Source organism: Lampris incognitus, chromosome 11 (assembly GCF_029633865.1).
Source record: "Lampris incognitus isolate fLamInc1 chromosome 11, fLamInc1.hap2, whole genome shotgun sequence".
Classification (NCBI taxonomy): Eukaryota; Metazoa; Chordata; class Actinopteri; order Lampriformes; family Lampridae; genus Lampris; species Lampris incognitus.
Window position 1 is genome coordinate 40,753,406 of NC_079221.1, and position 24,080 is coordinate 40,777,485.

Below are 24,080 nucleotides of genomic sequence, written 5' to 3' on the forward strand. Positions count from 1 at the left end.
GCTCTACCTCACGTGACTTAGTTTTCTGTGTGTTCAGCAAATATACATAAAACATCATGGAAAAACAAGCAACTGTGTCTTGAGCAAAAAAAAAAAAAAGAAAGAAAAAGGTCTCCATGTGTGACTAATGCAGTGGAGTCTGTTCTTGTGCCATGTCAACCTCCTGTGGGTTATAAATAGATGCCACTAGTTAATTACACCGAGCAATTGTTGTGCTCCACACATTGACAGAATCATAGAGTGCCAGAAACTGTCAGAAGATGACATCATTTGACTGTTTCAAAGCTCCGCCATGCTCCCCCTCGGACCGAGCAAACAGCTAAAAACATTGCACAATCACAATGCCTGCAATGTGGAACCTAACAAAATGGAGCTTTGTTTAGGCCTGGACATTTGAGTCTGCCCCAACTCAAACCCAAAACCTTTTCTTTCGAAGTCAGATTGTGCATATACCCAATTGAATCCTGGAGTGATAAACGATTAACAATCACATTATTTCTGAATTCAGATCTGACCCAAATCTACATAACTTTGCCTAGAATCTGTGAGTGTCAACTTTCAGGTAATGTTATTGTTCATAGTATATGGCCCTCAGAGCTCGGACATAAGCAATGTATGCAACCAGAAATCTATCTGTGTGATTGTGTATTTCATGTCAACAATCGGGCGGCATGGTGGTGCAGTGGTTAGCACGGTTGCCTCACAGCAAGAAGGTCCTGGGTTCGAACCCCGGGGTAGTCCAACCTTGGTGGGTCGTCCCGGGTCGCCCTCTGTGTGGAGTTTGCATGTTCTCCTCGTGTCTGCGTGGGTTTCCTCCTGGTGCTCAGGTTTACTCCCACAGTCCAAAGACATGTAGGTCAGGTGAATCAGCCATACTAAATTGTCCCTAGGTGTGTGTGTGTGTGTGTGTGTGTGTGTGTGTGTGTGTTTGTGTGTGTGTGGGCTCTGTGATGGCCTGGCTGTCTGTCTCCCTGCCTGATGCCCAGTCACTGCTGGGATAGGCTCCAGCATCCCTGCTACCCTACTTAGGATAAGCGGTTTGGGTAATGGATGGATGGATGTCAACAATCAGCATGCTCTACACACTGCCTTTAGATATAGTGGTGCGGTTCATACAGTGAATAGTAAAACACTGCAGTGCCTATGGAACACGACACACACACGCGCACAATAAAACCCATCAAGGCCTGTTCATTATATTATATGTGCGTATTTACTGATGCCAAATCTATGATGATTGCTTTAAGCCAAGCAGGTAAACAGCAGACTGCGTGCAGTAATACCGCAGGATGGAGAGTGGGCCGTTCTCAGCCTAGTGCACCAAACACTTTGTCATCTTTGTGTTTTGTTAGTCTCTGCTGAATGTCATCATTAAAACATGGGCCGCAGCGGCGGCGGCTCGTTTTCAGTTTTCATGCACAGCGGCGTGATAAAAATGTGTTTTCGTAAATTTTCCGCCATTAACTGGCGGTATTTCACGAGAGGTGTGAAACCTATGGCCCTCAGCAGATGCCTCGCAATCTGTTATTCAAAGAGCGTGCTTTCAAATGACAGCCTGGTCTCCATAAATGCAAAACAATCCGCAAATTCTTCGTCCGTCCGGAGAGTCGATGGCCATATTCTAACAATTAGTATGGTTTTAGTTGAGTGCAGCGTGGTATTTTAACAGTCTTGGCAGGGAGCAATCTTTTTCATTCAATTAGCAGCGAGAGTGGGCGAGATGACGCAGATTTACTTTTGTGTTTTGTCCAGACCGAGAAACGCCTCGGCCTCGGGGACCTTCGTCGTTCCGGGTGGGAGAGAGAGAGAGAGAGAGAGCGCTCGCGACGTGCCTCTGCTCACTAATCCCAAATGAAAACTCGCATGCTGATGCTTCCCACTGACGGGCGTTAGACTGCCGGAGACCCAGAAGAAGGCTTTTAGTTAGAAGTTTGGCTCGTGACAAGGCACTTGGCTGGTTGATGGGGAGAGCACACGCTTGTGTATTTTTAGAGAGTGAAGAAAGACAGGAACCGTCAAGTACGACATGTTGCTGAAAGAATGTTCCGATGCGCTCGGAAAAAAAAAGAAAGAAGAAGAAAGAAACCGGTTCAACGCTTTTCAACGGCGCGCTCAACCTTTCTGACTCCATCTGTGAATAGCTCAATTTATGGCATTTGTTAGTCATTCCTTAACGAACCTGAACTTTTCCCATCGGTGGTATCTCCGGCGGTGGTTGGTGACAGTTGACTGCAGCAATTACTGGCAATATTTGTCTTAATGAATTCACTTAGTACGCGTTAAAGTAGAGCGCCGTGTTTTTTCCCCGAGTATAAATTAGCCGCAAGGCCTCTGCAGTAGTGACCCATAATCGCTGTCATGCTATTAACACCGGCCTCGTTTGTAGAAAAGCAACTCTGTGGTTGCGTAAGCAAGTCAGCGTTAAAATCCCCAGTGTTGCCGTTGTTTGGGGAATAGAAACTGAGGTAGAGGAGGAAAGGCTTTTTTTTCTTTTCTGCATCGGGGGACAGGGGTATAAAATAAAATTATTCATCAACATAACAATCAGGTGGCTAAAAATCAAATAAAGGATCATCAGGGGCGTCCGGGTAGCGTAGCGGTCTATTCTGTGGCCTACCAATAATGGGGATAGTCGGTTTGAATCCCCCTGTTACCTCCGGCTTGGCCGGGCGTCCCTACAGACACAAGCCGGATGTGGGTATGTGTCCTGGTCGCTGCACTAGCGCCTCCTCTGGTCGGTTGGGGCGCCTGTTCGGGGGGGGGGGGGACTGGGGGGAATAGCGTGATCCTCCCACGCGCTACGTCCCCCTGGTGAAACTCCTCACTGTCAGGTGAAAAGAAGCAGCCGGCGACTCCGCATGTATGGGAGGAGGCATGTGGTAGTCTGCAGCCCTCCCCGGATCGGCAGAGGGGGCGGAGTAGTGACCGGGACAACTTGGCAGAGTAGGGTAATTGCCCAAGTACAGTTGGGGGGGGGGGGAAATCCCCCCAAAAAAGAAGGGTCACCAGCTTATCGCCCCTCGCCACCTGCTGTAATAGTTTAGACGGCCTCTTGTGGAGGTGAACGCAGATTGATTTTTAGCCGGGGCATGAAAACACCCCCCCCCCCCCTCCGACTTAAGACAACATGGGCCAGCTGCTAAAGTCGATGGTTTGATATTTACGGCCTCCGACCAGTTGGCCAGTACGGCACAACGACTACGTGGCGAGATGAAATCAATAAAGGTAAAAATCCCATTTCCGCGGGTGTTTGGAGGTCATTTTTCCGACTGCTAGCCCGGTGAAAGCAGGACAGATGTGTATCGGGCAGCCGTGGCAGCCGTGTGTCAGCTTGGCTCTTCGGGTGAGTTGGGCGGCGAGGCCGAGAACGCCAGAGACAATTAGATAGATAGCCCAGGCAATCTCTCCGTGGGCGATAGCATCTCACTTTTACCACCCATCAGTTAAGTCTGCGTAGCCCCTGAAACCCAGGGCTATTTTCAGCGGCGCGTCGAGGGATCTTGTGGGATTACTGGATCAATAGCCCGTGTCTGGATTTTTATTCCTGACTTGATTAACTCGATAGATAGAAGACCCCCGAATCAAAGCTAATTGCTGGCCTGACCTCTAATCTGATGCTTGAGAGAACATTTGCCATGGACGGAGAGAGTGAAAAGCAAACCAGAAAGCCAATTTACCATGGCGGAGATGAGCGTAGACGACAGACACATGCGCAATAAGGCTTTCCAGGACCATGCACATGAATTGTCTTTTTTTCCTGGATTTCCCTTTTTCTCCTCAGTTGTACTTGGCCAATTACCCCACTCTTCCGAGCCGTCCCGGTCGCTGCTCCACCCCCTCCGCCGATCCGGGGAGGGCCCCAGACTACCACATGCCTCCTCCATACATGTGGAGTCGCCAGCTGCTTCTTTTCACCTGACAGTGAGGAGTTTCGCCAGGGGGTCGTAGCGCGTAGCAGTTCCCCCTCCCCCCAAACAGGAGCCCCGACCGACCAGGACACAAACCCACATGCGGCTTCCCACCCGCAGACACGGCCAATTGTGTCAGTAGGGACGCCCGACCAAGCCGGAGGCAACACGGGGATTCGAACCGGCGACAGCCGTGTTGGTAGGCCACAGAATAGACCGCCACGCCACCCGGACACCCCTAGAAATGACCTTTTTACTGCAATCTCAACAGTTGAGAAAATGTTACCATGCATTTTTCCACAGATAAAGCCATTGAGCACCTCGTAATATTGTTTAATAAGACTAATTAAGCAGTAAAGTGAGGCCACCTGGTTAATCGATTCTGTGTAGGATGGTGTTCAGCGTTGCATCGCGTCCTCTTTCTGCAGGGTGCTCCGTCGTCTTGTCCAGTAAATATGTAGATGCACCACAACAGCCGACGATACTCCACTCCTCTTCAGCAGGGAGCTGATGTGTCATCCCCAACACCTTCCCCTTGTCCACTCTTTTAGCCACGAGCCATGACATAGCGTATGCGTCTCGGGGGGAGCGAGACACCTCTCTTGACTCTGCAATTACGCGTGAGTCACCCGCCGAGAGGGTGCACGGGTGCAGATTAAAAAACACAAGGGTTTTGGAGTCCCTACCTAATATATGTACATATATTATGTGATTTGCCATGACAGCATGTTCTGAGTATTTACGCTGGGTTTCACAATGATTTTAATGGACGTCACAGCATCGACATGAGATCCCACCTCCACCACCCCCACCCCCACCCCGGGGGGGGGCCAAAATGTTGTTTTTCTCCATAAGAACATTGAATCATGTTTCAACTCATCAACCGTAGTTGTTATTTTGTATGACGGCAAATCAAAGCATTACTGAAGCTCCAACAAGCTTCCCTTTGACTCTCTGGGAATATTGATTTTTTGGGGTTTTTTTTTTGTTGTTTGCTTTTACTGTAAAAAAATGTTAGCCATCCAGATCTTGAAGGCCGTACGCTATGAGAATACCGGAGGTTGGTGTCAAAACTCCCTGGCGCTGAAAATCCCCCCAGACGCAAAAGCGTTTGTTGTGATTGAGATAGAAAGAGATATCCTCGACTTATCTGGATTTGCATCAGCGTTGAATGTCGGGCTTTCACTCTTTATTTACCGGTTTTAATGCACACATCCTCTGCAGAATAATAGATTATGAGCCCGTCGTAAGCCTTTCAAAGTAGAGCTCAGATCCTCATGCGCGTGCAACAGGTAATGAGGAGATTTTGGAGAAAAGAGGCCTACCAAAGGAGGCAAAGACAGCCCGTGCAGGAGAAGTCGAAAGAAAGTCTCTGGGCTGTTTGAAACGAGTCTGAATGGCAAAAGGACACTGTTCTCTCGTCTCTGATGAAGACAAGAGCAGCTGCAGGAAGGCAAGCGGCGTATACACACACACACACACACACACACACACACACACACACTCACACACACACACACAAAAACTATATATATATATATTTTTTTTTTGCTATTGGAGCCCAGCAAACGTGAGCAAAAAAAAAAATAGTCAGTTCAGCAGGAAAAAACCCCCACTGAAAGTGGCTTCCCTCCCACAGCACAGTCCTGATGTTGTGTTTTCGCCATGTTACACAATATGTGTTGTGCAAAGCCAACAGTTTCCTCTGGAATGTCAAGATAATATAACAACGGCGTTATTTTCCTCATTCAGCTATAACCGGCTCACATGTTTGGTTTGGGGCGGGCGGGACCTGCAGTGTATCGTTCTGGCTTTAGCTGTGGCCTTCTGAAAGCCAGTTGTCTCAAATTATTAGACAGAGAACAGCACTACAAGCAAGTCTCATTAAGGCTTCACAACTGAACCTCTTTAGTGTCGCCTATTTAAACCAGCATTGAAAGTGTCATCGAGTTCTTCAATGCGAGGCTAGCCACGGACCTGGACAGGAACCCGCTCGCTCGCTCACTATGAGCTGGAGGTAGCGTGAGTTCCCAGCAGAGGGATCATCCCATTTTTCCTTCTACTACGAGCTGCTTGCAAGTCTTTAGGGAAATATGCCTCATGCCTGCTAATCAAATATAGAACAAGTGTACTGAATGCAAATTCACCAAGTCCTTACTCGCTTGGACTCGCTCACAGTAGTCGTTTGCATCTATATATGACTGTGTGTCCTGCTCATGTGGAACGATACTAATCCCCCAGGTGATTACCCGCTCACTTGTCATGTGAACCATAAACGTGCTAATTTGAAGATATCTGCTAGTTATATCTGCAAGCGTGTGTGAATAGTGTGTTTTAATTCACCAAGAGTGCAAGAGATCTCTCAGTTCCATGCAATGGCACTTTTGTTCTTGTCTCCTTTTTAAGACGCAGCGACGATGCGAACATCTGTATCCATTTTAACTTAATTTCCTACCATGTCTGATATGACACTTCAATGTCTGATTTCATACAGTGCAGTCACAGTCAGTCCAGCCCGGCTGAAGTGTTTATAGGACCTCATTGGAACAAGGTTAAATCAAACCACATGTCTTCCCTGTTCAGTTGTCTGCCGCTTGTGATATCCCCTAAAGCACTTGTGAAGCTCTGACAAAATTTTGAGGACTTATTTGTCTTTCCACTTTGTTCTGCCGTGGTCGAAGTTTCACTAAGTGGCTCTAGTGGGGCCCAACAGCATGCGTTAGTTTGTTCAAGCATCATGAGTGATGGTTTGTTTGAGTCACTGATTGACTGTCCGCAGCATAAAACTTCAAAATTTCTGTCTTAAGAAACCTTTATTCCAGTGGGAATTTATTGGGGTCTTGTCTCTTACATCGATTTATGCATTATGCATAACATGATATATACATAAATATACATCCATGCATAACATACATACACACACACACACACACACACACACACACACACACACACGCACACACACAGATTTATCTTTTTTAAGCTGAAGTCTCAGAATTGCATCTCTGCTCTTTGCAGATGATGTGGTTTTGTTGGCTTCATCAGAACATGACCTCCAGCATGCACTGGGGCGGTTTGCAGCTGAGTGTGAAATGGTTGAGATGAGAGTCAGCACCTCCAAGTCTAAAGCCATGGTTCTCTACTGGAAAATGGTGGATTGCTCCCTATGGGTTGGGGATGAGTTGTTGCCTCAAATGAAGGAGTTCAAGTATCTCGGGGTCTTGTTCATGAGTTAGAGTAGGATGGATCAGGAGATTGACAGGCGGATTGGGGCAGCATCAGCACCAATGCGGACGTTGTACCGGACTGTTGTGGTGAAGAGGGAGCTGAGCCGGAAGGCAAAGCTCTAAATTTACCAGTCAATATTCGTTCCAACCCTCACCTATGGTCATGAGCTTTGGGTAGTGACTGAAAAGGTGAGATCGCAGATACAAGTGGTTGAAATGAGTTTCCTCTGTAGGGGGTCTAGGGTCAGCCTTAGAGATAGGGTGAGGAGCTTGGACATCCGGAGGGAGCTCGGAGTAGAGCCACTGCTCCTTTGCATTGAAAGGAGCCAGTTGAGGTGGTTCAGGCATCTGATTAAGATGCCTCCTGGGCACCTTCCTTTGGAGGTTTTCCGGGCACGTCCAGCTGGGAGGAGATCCCGGGGTAGACGCAGAACTTGCTGGAGGGACCACATGTCCAATTTGGCCTGGGAATGCCTTGGGATCCCCCAGGAGGAGCTGGAGGGCATTGCTGGGGAGAGGGACATCTGGAGTGCACTCCCTACTTAGCTTGCTGCCACCGCAACCCGACCCCGGAGAAGCAGCTGATGATGAGATGAGATGAGATGAAGCTGAAGTCACTAAAGCTGTGGTTTGTGAGACACAACCCTACACCCCATAGGACTAGCAGGGTAAAATTTAGTCCACTGCCAAAAATTTCTGACTGGCTTTATTTGTAAATCAGCAATGAAATCTACTTACTAGATCTACTTACTAGATACTTTCGGCCCTTTGTGATGGCCTGGCGGCCTGTCCAGGGTGTCTCCCTGCCTGCCGCCCAATGACTGCTGGGATAGGCTCCAGCATCCCCACGACCCTGAGAGCAGGATAAGCTGTTTGGATTATGGATGGAATGGATGGATCTACTTACTATGTTACAGACCCAGGGAGGAACATGGCTTTTGTGGGCTTCTATGGATTTGACATGTCTCCTGTTGAGTGTAAGTATTTCAACTTGCACTTATACTCAAACATTTCAGTTTATATGAGCCATGTTAACTTTGTACTACAGTAAATTTGTTCTATTCTAACAGTAAATGAGTACTATTAATGGATTAATGCACATAATTCAATTTGGGATTAAAAAAAAAAAGGAAACTCTGACTAAGGGAAAGACACAGGGCCTAAATGTAACTGTGAATTATGTGCCTTTCCAACTGATCCAAACATTTAGAAATGACACTCCAGCTGTAAAAAGATAGGCTTTCGTGTTGGCTCTCACTTGTGTCCAGTGACCACGTCTGTTCCCGGCTGTGTACAGTAGGCTTGGCTCCACTCTCATCTCCTCTCTCTCCATATGCTGGACCCTAGAGCCACCCTTCTCTCTGAGCCCTAGGCTATACCATCCACTGGCCCATCTGTTCCCCTACATCTCTCTGTCTTGTAGCCTTCCAGCAGGTTTCATTGTCAGACACTTCCCACGGCACCCTGTCCCTTGTAGGCAAGCTTACACTGTCCTCTGTCTGGACTGAATGCTGTGCCAATCAGCTCAATCATTATGCCTCTCTGTAAAATCCCTGTCCATAATTGCAGTATGGCACCCCTTGTTGCCTCAGTAATGACTATTTTTTCCATTTAGAATGACTTGACTCAAAACATGTTCTTTTTACTCACAAATAGTTTGATTAAAATGGATTAAAACAAACCTGCACATTGTGTTAAAATGGGTTATGGAAGTTGCATATTGGGTGATTTTCCTCCAAGTGAAGCTCGTGAAAAACCAATGTCAATATACCTGAAATTATCATGGCCTACTAAATGTGGGACTGTGGGCTTTAGTGGTCTTGCTGATTGCCGAGGGTCTTTGCAGTCCCTTGTTGGCATTGCTTTGAGAAACACAGTGCAAGTTTATAGACAAACACATTAACTCAGTGAGAGCCCCCCTTCTTATGTTTTCAGCGATGTAGAGCAGGAATGCCCACTGGCTTACTGTGACCTACTGGATCTTAGCATCCACTTTCTCTCCTTCTTCTCTGTTTGTGTTCAGGTGCTCCATTTTAACTCAGTTTTAACAAGGAGTCTTAGCATGCAAAATCTTCAATGCAGAGTCCAAATGACTACACATTTCCTTAACTCAAGACATTAATGTTTAAATCGAAAGCCACTTTATTCTTGTCATTGCACAGGTTACAATGAAATTTGTCTTCTGCATTTAACCCATGCTGTTGTATTGGAGCAGTGGGCAGCTGCAGCGCCCAGGGACCAACTCCAGTTATTCTTTCCATTGCCTTGCTCAGGGGCACAGACAGGAGTATTAACCCTAACATGCATGTCTTTTCGATGGTGGGAGGAAACCAGGGTACCCAGAGGAAACCCTCCAGAGGAAACCCTCGCAGATACGGGGAGACATGCAAACTCCACACAGAAAGGACCTGGGACGGCCTGGGGTTCAAACCCAGGACCTTCTTGCTGTGAGGCAACAGTGCTAACCACTGGGCCACCGTGCTGCCCCTATCTATCTACTTATCTAGCTAGCTAGCTTTTTAGTATGTATTTTTGTACATATTAATGATGTTTTGTTAAGCTTTTGCAAATCTATTTCCTGCTTGATTTTGCATTCAACATTAGATTTCGAGGACAAACTTAGTTTTGCAATGAAACTTGTCATCTTGAATCACTGAAACGTCTGAATTCTGATACACAGGATGCTAATATCGTCATGAATGAACGATCCATGTATTGTGCTGTCTTTAAGTAAATGTTACGCCATTGATCAAATGTACCAACAATAACGTACCAAAACTATTAAGTTACAGTGGGGAATATATATGAACAAAAATGCATTTTCCATCAAACGGTTAGCTTAGCATCTGTAGCCTCATTACCACCGCGCAGGTTTCCTTACGGCTCGAATTCGAGAGCTGCGGACGCTACGGACAGAAGTAGCTCTGCTCTCTGGATTTCGCGTCGAGGATGCGTTCCACACATGCGCAGTAGATTGGCGTCTGACGTAATCCACAGTATCTGACGTATTTCCGTGCATGCGTACTACGAATCAAATCAAAATGGCGACACACAAGGAAGAAGAAGAAGAAGAAGAAGAAGAAGAAGAAGAAGAAGAAGAAGAAGAAGAAAAGCAGCAGAAGAAGAAGAAGCAGAAGAAGCAGCAGCAGCGCATCAGTCAGTCAAGCTGAATTTTATATAGCGCTTTTCTAGCTGCAACAGCCACTCAAAGAGCAGGTTTAACTTTGAATATAAGCGAATGTGAACTTCTGGCGTTACATGAGCATCATTCTAGGTCTTTCTTTGGTGTCCCTGTTAAAACTGAGGTTAAATATTTCGGAATTAACTTAAGTAAAAACCTTGAATCAAGAGAAGAGATGAATGTTTATAATAATATTACAACGTGTAAAGCTATATTAAACAGCTGGTTACAGAAGGGACATTACTCTGTTTGGGAGGACTCAACTCACCAAGATGAGTCTCTCTAGGTTTATTTATCCTGCTTGCTCATTGGCTATTTCATCAAGAATGATTAAATCCATAAACCAAACTAATTTCAGTTTTATTTGGAAAAATAGGTGTCATTATATCAGGAAAAGTGACCTCTTGAAAAGTTATGAAAACAGGGGGCTGAATGCCATTGATTTTGGCATTATGAACGGTATGATCAAACTGAAGTGGCTAAAAGCCTTTGTCATGGATGAGTCTGTGTTTTGGCATGCCATTCCTAATGCAATCTTTAAAAAGTTGGGAGGGATTGCTTTTCTTTTGAACTGTGATTTTGAACTGTCCAAGATACCGTTGCGTTTATCCGCCTTTCATAAACAAGTTTTGCAATATTGGAAACTGTTGTTTAAACACAACTTTACCCCCCGATGCAGTTCCAATTTGGAATAATAGATGATGTGTCCTGTTTAAGGGAAAATCTGTGTTTTTGGAAGAGTGGTGGAAGAAGGGTATTTGGTCCATTACACACATCATGGATGACTGAGGCAATTTATTGAATTATGAGTTGTGTTTGAAATATAGTTTATCCTCCTCTGTAAAGGTCTATGACATGGTAATAGGTGTGATCCCTATACAACTCAAGATGATAGTCTCACGGTGTCTTATTTACTCCTCTGTCAGCCCCACACTTTGCCCCTTAATGACTGAAAACTTAAAATTTGTCGACAGAACCTGCAATAATATCTTTATCAGAAATTATCTGTTGAAGATATGTTATCCTGACCCTTTAAGAAGGAATTATATTTTAGACATGTACTCAGATTTGAGTGCCCATAAAATTAGAAAAAGATACATTTCATTCCCTATCCCCCCCAAAGCCAAAGAGGTTCACTTCAAGATAATTAATGATATTTATCCCTCCAGTGAATTTATAAGTTTAAAATTTAATGTAGACTGTAATTTCTGCCAATTCTGCAAGACAGACATAGAAACAACGGATCATTTATTTTTCCACTGTAACATTACTTATAAGTTCTGGTATAATTTGTATGTATGGATGAAGTCGAGCATTGGTGTTTTACCGCCATTGTCAAATTTGGATTGTTTATGGAGGATAGAAATATAGAACTCTTGTTGAATAATGTAATTATTTTGGCAAAATATTTCATACACAAATGTAAATATTGCAAAACGCATCCCTGTTTAGCAGCCTTTAAAACCGAATTAGTAACTTTGTCCAAATCTCTAAAATGTATGAAAAACAGAAATGCCCAAAAATTATTCTTTGCATTTGAACAATTTAATGTCATTTAACCCCTAGTGTATTGCGTTGTCCTATTTTGTTTTATTTTATTTAATCTCTTTTTAATTTTCCTTTTCTGTTTCCTTGTTTTGTTCTCGTTGTCTTTGACATGTTTAATGTACTGTTCTTAGCCTACTCTGTTGTTTTAGAGTATACTGGCTTTAGTTGATGTGTTTGTATATCTGTAGTCTTGATTAAAAAAAAGAAGAAGAAGAAGAAGCGCTGCTTTGTCTGTTGTACTTTATCGCTAGTCAGGGCCATCAGGGACTTTTCTACTGGTCCTGTCAAAATTTCATCAAGATCTGAGGTAAAATCTCCAAAATCTTTAAGAAATAGTAAGTAAGGGCCAGGAGGTCGGTAGACTATCACAATCTGGACTGAGCAGATTCAGTTCAGGGCTGAGGACTTGGAGTAAGAGCCTCAAAAGATTTGAATTTCGCCCCCTTTACCGTCATGATAGTTATAGGCAATGCTGCATGATGTATGCACAAGCAAACACTCTCTCACGCAAGTTTGGTATTTGTTCAGCTAGTGTGAAGATGTCGCTGTTCAGAGCATATTGTACGCCACTTTATACTGCACCCCTGTGTATATACTGCACACTACAAAAAAGTGCACACTATATACTGCACACTACAAAAAAAAAATATATATATACTGCACACTACAAAAAAAAAATACTGCACACTACAAAAAAAAAAACAAGCTTATAGACACTTTGAGGAGCTTATAATGATGCTATGGGAATACTACTAAAAAGACCTAGATGGTGTAGTGCAAGTGAATTTTTGTGGCTGCAGAAGTCAATACTTTTCAGGCTCTTCTAAGAAATCTCCTGTATACATTTATTTGCTGGCTCAATGACTCTGATAATGTAATCATCAAGGTTTAACTAATTTAAGATTCAGTGCTGCACGCTACCAATCCCAGCTGTGGGACCACTGCCTTCTTATAAGACACTGATTTGTTCCTTTTATGTTATTTTATTGTGTTTATGTATTGTCTAGGGTTTATCGTTTACCTATGGTTCTTATCTTTTATGGCTTTATTCTTTCTTCTCTCTTTTTTTTATTACCTTGTCTTTGTCTGTTATGGACCCTGAGTCTGCAATAAAGTGTTGAGTTGAGTTGTCATCCCCCTCCTGACATATATCTAGCACAACTGTCACATCCACACTTAAAATTTGGACACAATTCCGTCAGCATTAAAAGTTCGAAATTTCTCCCTGCTGGGGTCTATTTGTAGTAATTATTTACTCCTCCCTGTGAAGATGGATGCTATTTTTGGGCAGCGGAACGGAAGGGGGGCCAAAATATTTTAGTGACCTTTACATTGATGGTACCTTTGCTAGCTTTGAGACCCTATCTGCTAAATTGACCCGTCCGGCTCAAACCTTTTTCGATATTTTCAAATACCCCAATTCTTAAAAACCCATAACCCACAATTTCCAATATTACCACCCAAATCTGGCATGGACACACTCCTTGAAACTCCTGTCACTCCTAGAAGACTTGTCTCACGGATCTATAACCAAATCATATCTTTCAAAGACCACACTCTTATCAATATTAAGTGCGCCTGGGAGAAAAAGTGGGGTACAGAGCTTGATGATGACTGAGTCTAATTCAGTTCAAGATCCTACATCAAATTCATCTCTCTAAATTTAAACTTTCAAAATTTTACCCTGAAGTAGACGACAAATGTGACTGCTGTGCACAATCCCCAGCTGACGTAACACACAGGTTCTGGTCATGCCCTAAATTGATAAGGGCCGGGGCCCATTTTGTCCCAGGAGGTGGAGGGAGTCGACCGCCCAGTGCTGTACATAAGCTGCAAGCTGGCGGAGAGGGAGTAAAGGTACAGCAACATAGAAAAGGAGTGTCTGGCCATCAGATGGGCGATCGGTGCCCTCCGCTTCTACCTCCTGGGGCGCTCATTCACCCTCTGTTTGGACCATGCCCCGCTCCAGTGGCTCCACCGCATGAAGGATGCCAACGCGCGGATCACAGCCTTACAGCCTTTTGGGTTCAAGGTGGTCCATAGGCAGGGGACGCAGATGGTTGTGGCCGATTTCCCCTCTTGCTCCGTGGGGGTAGGGGTGGAGTTGGGGGGGGTTGGCTGTCGGCCAGATATAGTCCTAGCCTAAAGCCGGGCGGTGGGGTTATGTGGTATTGAGGAATGGTTTAGCCTTGGCTGCAGGCGGAGAGAGGGGAGCGTGGGTCACTGGAGAGCTGACGCGCGATAGTAGTCAGCCTCAGGTGTGCCAACTAACGAACCGCTCTTTATATTCTGCAGTGAAGCTGGGTCCTGGACTGACACGGACTGACAAACACAGAGGCAAACATGGTGAAACAAGAGCGAGAGAGAGAGAGATAGCGAGGGGGGTATCTACTCCGAAGAAAGAGAGCGAGGTGGCTCCAGCACTGGAGTGCACCGGCCTATGCAGGTAAAGAGAAACCGCCTAACCTGTGTCCGTCTGTCCGTCCTGAACCCTCCCTACTGGCAGCAGTCGTGCCCACAGGGAGGTACGTTCACCTGGCGGAGATCTGCACTGTACCGAGCGCATTCCTCTAGTTTTTAGCTTAATTTTTGCTGCGGTGAGGCATCTGGTTGTATTTCGGCCCAGACATACTCAGCCCCTTGCTTTCGCCCCACAACAACGACAGCCGCAGAATGGTGTAAAAGCCACTAAATAGCAAACAGTCCACCACACCCTGAAAAGAAATGACACCACTCTCATTTGGAGAAGGCACCCAGGCACATGTATTCAGTTTGCTGGGGGGGAAGGGCAACACAGCATATATATGTGGAAACACTTTATTAGTGGGACATTTATTAAATTCTGGAAAACACGTGATAGGAAAATGGGGTGTATGACTCGTGCACATTTCTTTTGTCTCATCTGAGAGTGAGGTTCGTAATGTTCTGGGCTGACCCTCATCTTGTAAGTGTATAAGCCACATTCGCCTACAAGAAGCTCTGAATGCCATTAGGATGATGCACTTTGAGTCTATTAAGAAAAAAAAAGACCATTAAATGGGAAGCAATGGCCACTTAGCCAAAGGGGGTTTCAGTGACAACAATCACCCCACAAAGAGCTACCAAGAGGGACTCAGAATACTGCTGTTAAAATCCTGTGTTACTTGACCCAGCGGTTATATATCCAGAGGGCAGCGTCCCTTTGCTCTTTTCTCGGCACTATAACGTCCTCTTTGGCAGCGAAACCGCCTTGTCGTTTGGTGTAAGACCTGCTGGCGAAGGGTGGTACATGCTCTCCAGTGAGTGCTCTCTCCAAAAGCTAATAGGTCTGTTTCAGGCGGGGACTGTCACTTGCAATTACAGCCAACCAGTCAGCCCCGCGTTTTCCACCCCAATTGACAAGTGTAACTTGTGGGACAAACTTCAGCGCACAGGCTTGTTTGATCGCAGCTGCAGAATGTGTGATGTCTGAGGTAATGGCTTTTTTCTTTATTGGGATCTTTTGGGAACCAGTCGTGCCTCGGAGTCACCCGTCCGCAAGCCTGGGGTCAGAAAAGGCCCAGTTGCGTTCAGCGATTGGCTGGCGTTTACCGTCTGTTCTTGCATTTTTCATGTCACTGCGCTCGACATATCGGGGAGTTTGACTTAGGATGGATTAAAGGAGCATGGTTAAAAAATGTGTTTCAGGAAGATATGGGCTACCATTAAAGTGGAGCGGAAAGCCACGCTTTTAATATGACTTGATTTCTTATTCAGTCAAACTAACTTATTCATTATGATACACACATGGAAAAATGTAAGAGGATTTTGTAAGTCTTTGGTACTTCGAATGAGGGGGGGGGAGATCGGCGTGTTGAATGAGTCATCTCGTTGCAACATTGGGTACACACTTCTCTAAAATGTTTACAATAGCATGCCATTTGCTCTGGGAAATACTGTGGCAAGATTATTACCGGGCTCTTTGTGTAAAACTAACGGAAGAGATCATGAAGGGCAGGCCTGCAGCCAAGACTATGGAAGTCAGTTTCTATGTTGAGGCCGAAAACACCGAGAAAGAGACCTTCTTCTTTTTCAGGACCATCACATTCAGTTGGTAAGATGTACCCACGCTACTGCATTTCAGTCATACACATATACACTGATACGCTACATGGTCTGTAACACACTATCTACCCTTTTACTTTTAAGTAGTTTTGGGTTTTTTTGGCAATAAATGAATAAATAAATACTCTCACATGTTGACCGACATCCAGCAGCATCTTAGACCGAGACAAGAGCCAAAACTCGGCGGACGGGCTTGATTCAGAACAAGTCCAAGACAATAGAAGCTGAAACAGGGTGTCATCTCAAAACTCAAACCGAACAATGAGTGCAACAAAAACAAATCCATTTCTTTGTCTTTGATTACAGAAAAACAAAGTCTTGTTTTATTCTCTCTTTTGCACACAAGACCCAAGGCTTTGGAAACCGCTTCCATTTTTTTTTTTGATGTCCTTATAGCCTAGCGGACTGCTTGTATTGACTGAAACGGTAGCCGCCACCGCCGCCGGCACCCCAACCTCTTGAGCGGATGTGAGCGAGCACATCAAAGGCGCTGCCTCTGCATCGCCGTCTCGGTGCCACGTCCATAACACCCCCCGTCTTCAGCATCTCCACTGCAAATCACCGCCAGAGCCAGAAAACCCGCTCTTACTAAGCCACTCCGAGGTTCTCAGTCTGTATTTTGCAGCCCACCCCGAGCAGATAGGACCCGGTAGCCGGAGGAACGGCTGTCAGACTCGCGGGGTCAAAGTCACATCAGTCAGGAAGTACCAATCACACATGCTCCGCTTAAAAAAAAAAGCCTCCTTGTATGCCGGCTCGTCTAAAATCACAAGGTTAAGAACAGAAACCGACGTGGTGATACTGCATCTCTCGTATTGTCTGAAAGACTGCCCTTTCTAACGCCCCGCAATGAACGAAATGAAGCAAAGACAGAATCGAGAAGGCATTCTGGTTGTGTGCCTCGGCCTGGGTGACAGGCCATTCATTGGTCAATAGACATACAAAAGGGGCTGCATCCTGCAAATACGTCCCCAAGCTATATTCATATTTTGTTTCGTTTATTCATCTAATATTTATTTTGGGCGTTGGCTGGAGGCAGAGAGGGGACGTAGTCGTGTTTTTCTGTGGGATATTCCCACACACCATAACGAAACGCTGGCATCTGATTCTTTAATGTTATTTCTCGTCTTTAACTCGGACTCCTCCGTGTTAAAGGGGATCTGCGAGAGGAGAGCAGGGCGACGGCCTGTGTCGGACATATAAACTCTGGCATGACAGCGAGTCAGTTCCACTTCCTTCCTTCCTTCCTTCCTTGAGTACTTCCCAACCATGACCTCAGAGGACCTGCAAAATTACGCAGGGGGGGAGGCGGGGGGAGGAAACTGCTCCCTATCCCCCCTGCCCGAAAACAAAATGAAATGCATCAACGTGAACGGCACTTGGAGATCTCGTGCTGGACGACATTCAAAGAACGTGCGGTACAATGCGGCGCCTCAAATGCTTCCCCGAAATAGCAAGTTATTAATGAGCTCCCCTCGTGGCTTTGATACGAGTATCAAACTTCGGCTTCAAGCCCCAATCTTGGCATTCTGTACACTCATAATGGGAATTCTCTGAAGTGGTTTAAATTTAGCAACTTCCCCTTCCTTCCTTCCTTTTTAAAAAAAAAAAATTATACCTCCTTCCTCTCTGCAAATAGAAAAGTCGGTCCTGGAGAGCTAATAGGGCTCACGGGGCACTGACATAATCCTCTACTTTCAGAGAGAACGTTATACTCATATAGCAGCCTAAATACAATATAAATATTTGACAAAGCAAAGTGAAGAAAAGCTGTGACAGTAAGCCGACAGTCAGCACAAGGCAGCGTAAAACACGCACACACCCGGCCTGCACACATCCGGCCTGCACACACCCGGCCTGCACACACCCGGCCTGCACACACCCGGCCTGCACACACCCAGCCTTGCACACATCCAGCCTGCACACATCCAGCCTGCACACATCCGGCCTCCACACACCCGGCCTGCACACATCCAGCCTGCACACATCCAGCCTGCACACACCCGGCCTTGCACACATCCAGCCTGCACACATCCAGCCTGCACACATCCAGCCTGCACACATCCAGCCTGCACACACCCGGCCTTGCACACATCCAACCTGCACGGCGGGGGCCGCTTCCCGGGATGAGTCACGGATGCATCGGCGCGATAGCTGGTTACAGGTGTCTGGAAGTTGTTTTGGGTGTGCGTGCACGTGCGTGTGTCCTTAACGTCCTGGTTGGTTGCAAGCTCAACAAAGCCCAAAGGCTGCTTGTGTGACTGAACCTGTTGGCCCCACGACACGCCCGGTGCGAATGGTACGCTTTAATGAAGAGTGCACCGGCTGCTGCTGAAAGATGCTGGGGAAGAGGAGTCAGCTGCAGCAGGGCGTATAATTGTCTGTAGTGTGTCTGTGTGATGGGCTCGATAGCGCCAGCGTTCCCATCGATCCCGCTCTTTTATCTCCAGATAAGATGGCTGCTGGAGGGGAGAGAGGGCCGACACAGATTAAACGGACTTGATCCGGGGAACAAAGTATGTGTTGTTTACAGAGCGTCGCGGTGCCCAAAGACGTTTGCTTACTTGCAAGGTGATCAGCACGTGTGTCCCGTAGAGACATGCATGATACAGGACTTGGACTACAGCAGCGCTTCACCAAAAAAAAATAGCGGCATGGCGTACATTCAGTCAGCTTTTTTTGAGTTGAATTTTCGGGGTTGTCGGTGTGTATTTACTGCACTCATAATTAGTCTCCGTGGAAGTTTGGCAACCCGACTACGGAGAACAGGCTGTTGTGTGGGGTAATTGGAGGACGACGTATTGCATTTCTACCCATCTGCGCTTCTCCCAGATATTTAACATCTGGGGAGAGACTCCATCTACCTGATGTGATGCCTATTGAGGAGCATCTTTAACATTTCAGGAAGAAGGAGAGATGCGACTCTGACAAACAGGCTCCCTGGCTCCTCTCTCTCTCTCTCCCCCGCCTCCCTACACAGCACATGACAGATTTGCTAATTCTGGCCCCTTAAAAGACGCTCGTGGAATATTACCAGGCTGGAAAGTGCTCACCTATTCATCGGGTCTAATCCCAGAGTGCATGTGAGGCTTAAGCCACCGCACAGAGACAGGAAGCTGCTGGCCCTCTGTAAAGGGCTGCAGCTGCACCTCCTGTTCCCTGCAGCCAAATGAAATCATACATATTTTCATTTCACTTTCTTGGGTGAGATTTTTCTTCTCCTTCCTCCCGCTTTCTCTCTCTCTCTCGCTCTCTGTCTCTCTCCCTGTGTCTCGGTCACTCTCTCTCTTCTCTGTCTCTGTCTCTCTCCGTCTGTCTCCCTCCCCACCCTCTCTCTCTCTCTCTCTCTCTCACTGTCTGTCTGTCTGTCTGTCTCTCTGTCTTGGTCTCTCGCTCCCTCTGTCTCCTCCCCCTTCGCTGTCTGTCTGTCTGTCTGTCTGTCTGTCTGTCTGTCTGTCTGTCTGTCTGTCTGTCTGTCTCTCTCCCTCTGCCCCCCCCCCCCCGCTGTCCGTCTGTCTCTGTGTCTCGGTCACTCTCTCTGTCTGTCTCTGTCTCCCTCTGTCTCCCCCCCTCTCACTGTTTGTCTGTCTGTCTGTCTCTCCCTCTGTCTCTCCCCCCCCCTTGCTGTCTTTCTGTCTGTCTTTCCCTCTCTGCCTGCCTGTCCGTCTGCCTGCCTGTCTGTCTCTCTCTCATTGCTCTCATGTACCATCATGGAAATAAATGAGCAGCACAGTAAGAGGATGTTGTTGATTTATCTGCAGCCTATCTGCTTTGTGTGTCTTCTCATGAAACAAGCTGACACATGACGACGTGAGACGCTCGTCTTCACTCCAAACTGGTTTGGCCTGCACGGCTATAAACGAGGGAGGCAAACCTTGTTTGTTCAGAGACCCGTAGTATCTGGTGGGAAAATAGCACATTTTCTCTTTTCTCCCTCTCAGTGATTCCCCTCTAACTCAGAAACACACACACACACACACACACACACACACACACACACACACACACACACACACACACACACACACACACACGAGAAGAAAAAGATGGAGTGAGTGAGGGGAGAAAATGACAAATACTAAATTGAGAGCCCATTTCCTCCTCGGTTCCTCCATTCTGTTGTTACCTCTGCTGTCAGCCTGCAGACTGCACAGCATCACACATAGCACTCCAGTTGGAGAGCTGCACAAGATATTATTAGGATCATGGCACAGAGTCGCTCGATCCAGAGGTTTAACCCTCTCTAGAAAAAAATGGCGCTGCTTTAATTTCCAGCAGCATGTTCGCTCGGTTCTCAGTGTGTCTCTGCTTTTGTTCAAAATGACAACAAGCTACACTGTGTCTGTGCCTCGTGTCTGTGCAGCAGCTCCAAGGAAGGAGTCAGGCAGAAGCACTGATGAGACGAAGAGACAGATGCACATGTACACGCACACGAACACAAATCGCAATTCAGATGGACTCTATACCTTACACACACACACACACGCACACACATGCACGCACACACACACACACACACACACACACACACACACACACACACACACACACACACACACACACACACACACACACACACACATTTGTCTGCTGTAACAATGCCGGGCCTACCAGTAGGTCAGATGCTGTGGGTGACTTCATGTTTATACAATATGACAAGCTTTTCTACAAAGCAACGCCAAAGGAAGAGATGCAGCTCAGCTTCAGAGCTGAGAAAATGAAACTGTGGCCTTCCTTTTTTTGGGGTTCGATTCTGCTGAAATATAAAAACAAGCGCCACACAAAGTTGTCTCAGAATTGTCACTGTTAACGGTGACGCTCACATCATCTGAATTACATTGCTCACATTATCTGCTTTTTCTTAATTTTTTAGGAAAATCTGCCGGCAGAATGGCATTTTTGGGTGATGAAATATGGTTTGCATGATGTGCACCATGGTTTTACTATTAGATAACTGACATCGCTATCACTATCAGGGTTGGGTCAGATTACTTTGAAATGGAGTCAGTTACCGATTACAAATTTCATGGCAATTTTTGTAATTAGTGATGTTATCAATTGATTACAAAAAGTAATCTAATCTGATTACTTTTGGATTACTTTTGGATTACTTCAAACTCAAAACATTGAAAATATTACACTTTCTAATAAAAAATGGATGCAGCCACAACAATTTGAGTTCTACAAATGTTTTTTTTCCTTAAACCTCTCAAAAAAATGTTCAAAGCAAATAAAATGCATTTTTCATATTTAGCGTTTATGAGAAGTTTACTATTGTAATGCAAGAGGAGTACTTGTCTAAGAAACCCCATATGTCAGACGCTCTTTTCATTGGTTATCATGAAAAAGTTTCATAATTTTAAAATCGCCACATTTTAAAGACGTAATCAAGTAAGCTTTGAAAATGTAACTATAATCTAATTACACATTTTTCAAATGTAATCTGGGCTGGTTATAGTTACTTTTTGTAATCTGATTACACACTCCTGATTACAAGTAATCCGTTACTACCCAACCCTGAATCACTCCCAGACAATTTCTATAACCGAACACAAAACAGTCAGTGTTTCAATACTAGCTCCTTTTTCAATAGCCAGTTGTCTCTATCAGATACTATCAGACGTCACTCTCAGACACACTTTCTAGAAACTATCACAAATCAGCTAATGTGTTTCAGTTCTGGTGCTTTTTTTCTCTCCAAAGTTTCTGTGAATTTACCACCACCATCTTGTACTATCCCAATACACGCTCTGGCTGTTTCCCTGCGAGGCGCCTCGAAGTCATAAAACCCTCTCCTGTTTTCGCTGTACTTGGTTGACTCACCAGAAAACAGTTGATGTCAACGTTCCTCAGCTATAGAAAGCACTTTGGCAACAAAAAAACAACAACCCAGCACAGCGAGTTTTTAAAACGCAGGCTTTCCACCCACCTCGTTGCCGCTTCCCATTTACTTTCATGTTAGAAAAAAAAGCAGAATAGTGTGAACAAAGCCAAATCAAGGTAACGCTCGCACGCTGTGGAGCAAACCCACCTCTTCTTCCCTGAGAACTTGCAATGCAACCACATCACTCTGAAATGTCAAGCAGGAAATTGAAGCAGGAAACAAACTTCCCTGAGTTTACCAACCAGAAAATTTGGTTAGATCTAATGGAATCACACACGCATCTGGTTTGTATTGGCTGACTTCATTTAGCACAGGAAGTCTTCAGTGAAAATAGAAGTGCTCTCATTAAGGACTGGGTTGGCGGCTGGCCCGATTCGCGAGGCAGAGCCGATTCACTGCTCAAACAAGCACGTCCGATCAGGAGGACGGAGGAGTTTAACTGGACTCACGGGAGAGGAGCTGGTAATGAGTTTTAGGGAAAACTTAATTTGAGAACTTCGACTTCAAATACAGAACTTGGTCCTGAGCTGGTAATGAGATCTTCGCAAATGAGTTTGCGGATGTGTTTTAACCTCCCCACAAGATGTTTGGTGGGGCATATTCAGCCACTATTGCTTATGACAGAAAGGAGACGAGACCACTTCTCCTTCTGACCACACAGCCGTGGGGTCGTTTGGTTCCACCCATCCATTATCTGAACCGCTTATCCCGCTCTCAGGGTCACGGGGATGCTGGAGCCTGTCCCAGCAGTCATTGGGTGGCAGGCGGGGAAACACCCTGGACAGGCCGCCAGGCCACCATCACAAGGCCCACCACACACCCACAAAATCATTATATTATCAAATTGTAAAGTCAATTTTTTAAACTATCCCATAATCACAGTAACTCCCTCTCACTCCAAACACGCAGCGTGGGAGGACAGGGAGAGACGCCATTTAAGCTCGTGACGCAGCAATAGTTTTAAAAACACGATCTGCCTCCACAAAACTTAAAGGGCACCTTTCACGATTATAAACTCAGGCTGCTCGACATGCTAGCTCACAACCACCAAAGAGCTTAGATCTTAGTTATCTAAGCTCTTTGCAACCACCGCGCCTCAATCCCGCATCTACCCACAATGCCCTTCTGCTAACCCCTGAACCCAGCGTCTTTAAGGGACAGTCTCTGGTTGACATGGTGAATGGCCAACCTGCCTAAAGTAGGCCGGTACAATGTCACCTTTGGTTATAAAAGTCCTCCTGTAGATTTGCTTTATTTTCTAGCTAGCCTGTGGGTAGCCGACCCGCTCTGCCTGTGAGATGCGTGCATCTTCTGTGGCTTCTGAATCAAAGCTGCCCCCAACTACTTACGGTACCTGGTATACCACAGAGGTTCAGATGAACAGATTCCTTCTGCTTGATGGCGGTCCACCTAAATTAAAGGTTCCTGAGAGAAGCTGCCAGCCGCATCATCCATACAGGACTGGATGTCATGGTTGACTAGACGGGTGTAATAACACTGACGTTAACACAGGGCCAGCTGATTGACATCAAATATGAGGGAAGTCAGGCGGGACTTCATTCCTATTAAACATGTCCCTGCATCTGTTTAAGCCCTCTAGCATTTAGAAATGTTAATTCATTCATTAGGTGAATGAACTGAAGGTCAGTACATGCTCTCCTCAGCACAAAATCACAAATCTGCCCTCGGCAGCGCCACAGACTGTTTAGGATATTAATGAAAACAGTGCATCCTTCTGTGGCTGATAAACTGCTGAGAATACGGATAGCATATTAACTTGACCGTTCTACCGTTTCTCTTCCGAGTACACGTTGGATGCCATATTTTCCAGCTTTGTTGATGCTTCCTGTGCTGTTACATTCTTGTGGGGGGGGGGGTTGTGCACAAACACAGACGATGCTAGACCGAGGAATGGGAAATGCAAGAGGACACGTACTCGTCTTTGCGAACGGATGCAACAGATGGGGCGAATAGTATAGGGGCCCAACGCTTCACTGCATGCTCACTGTGGGCAAAAGTACCGTGGCTATTTGGGAGACAGTCATTTTTAGCCACATAATAAAGATTTTTCCGCACTGTATGTCAAATTTATAAACACTAAGTACCTGTCAATGCGGGGCAGGAGGTAAATAGAGCGAATCTTCTCTTCTACGCGGCTTGAGAATGGGCCCATCAATTTACCTGGTGAATACAAATCAACGGCACTGCTGTTATTGATTTCCTGATACAGTGCACAGGCTCTACTCATC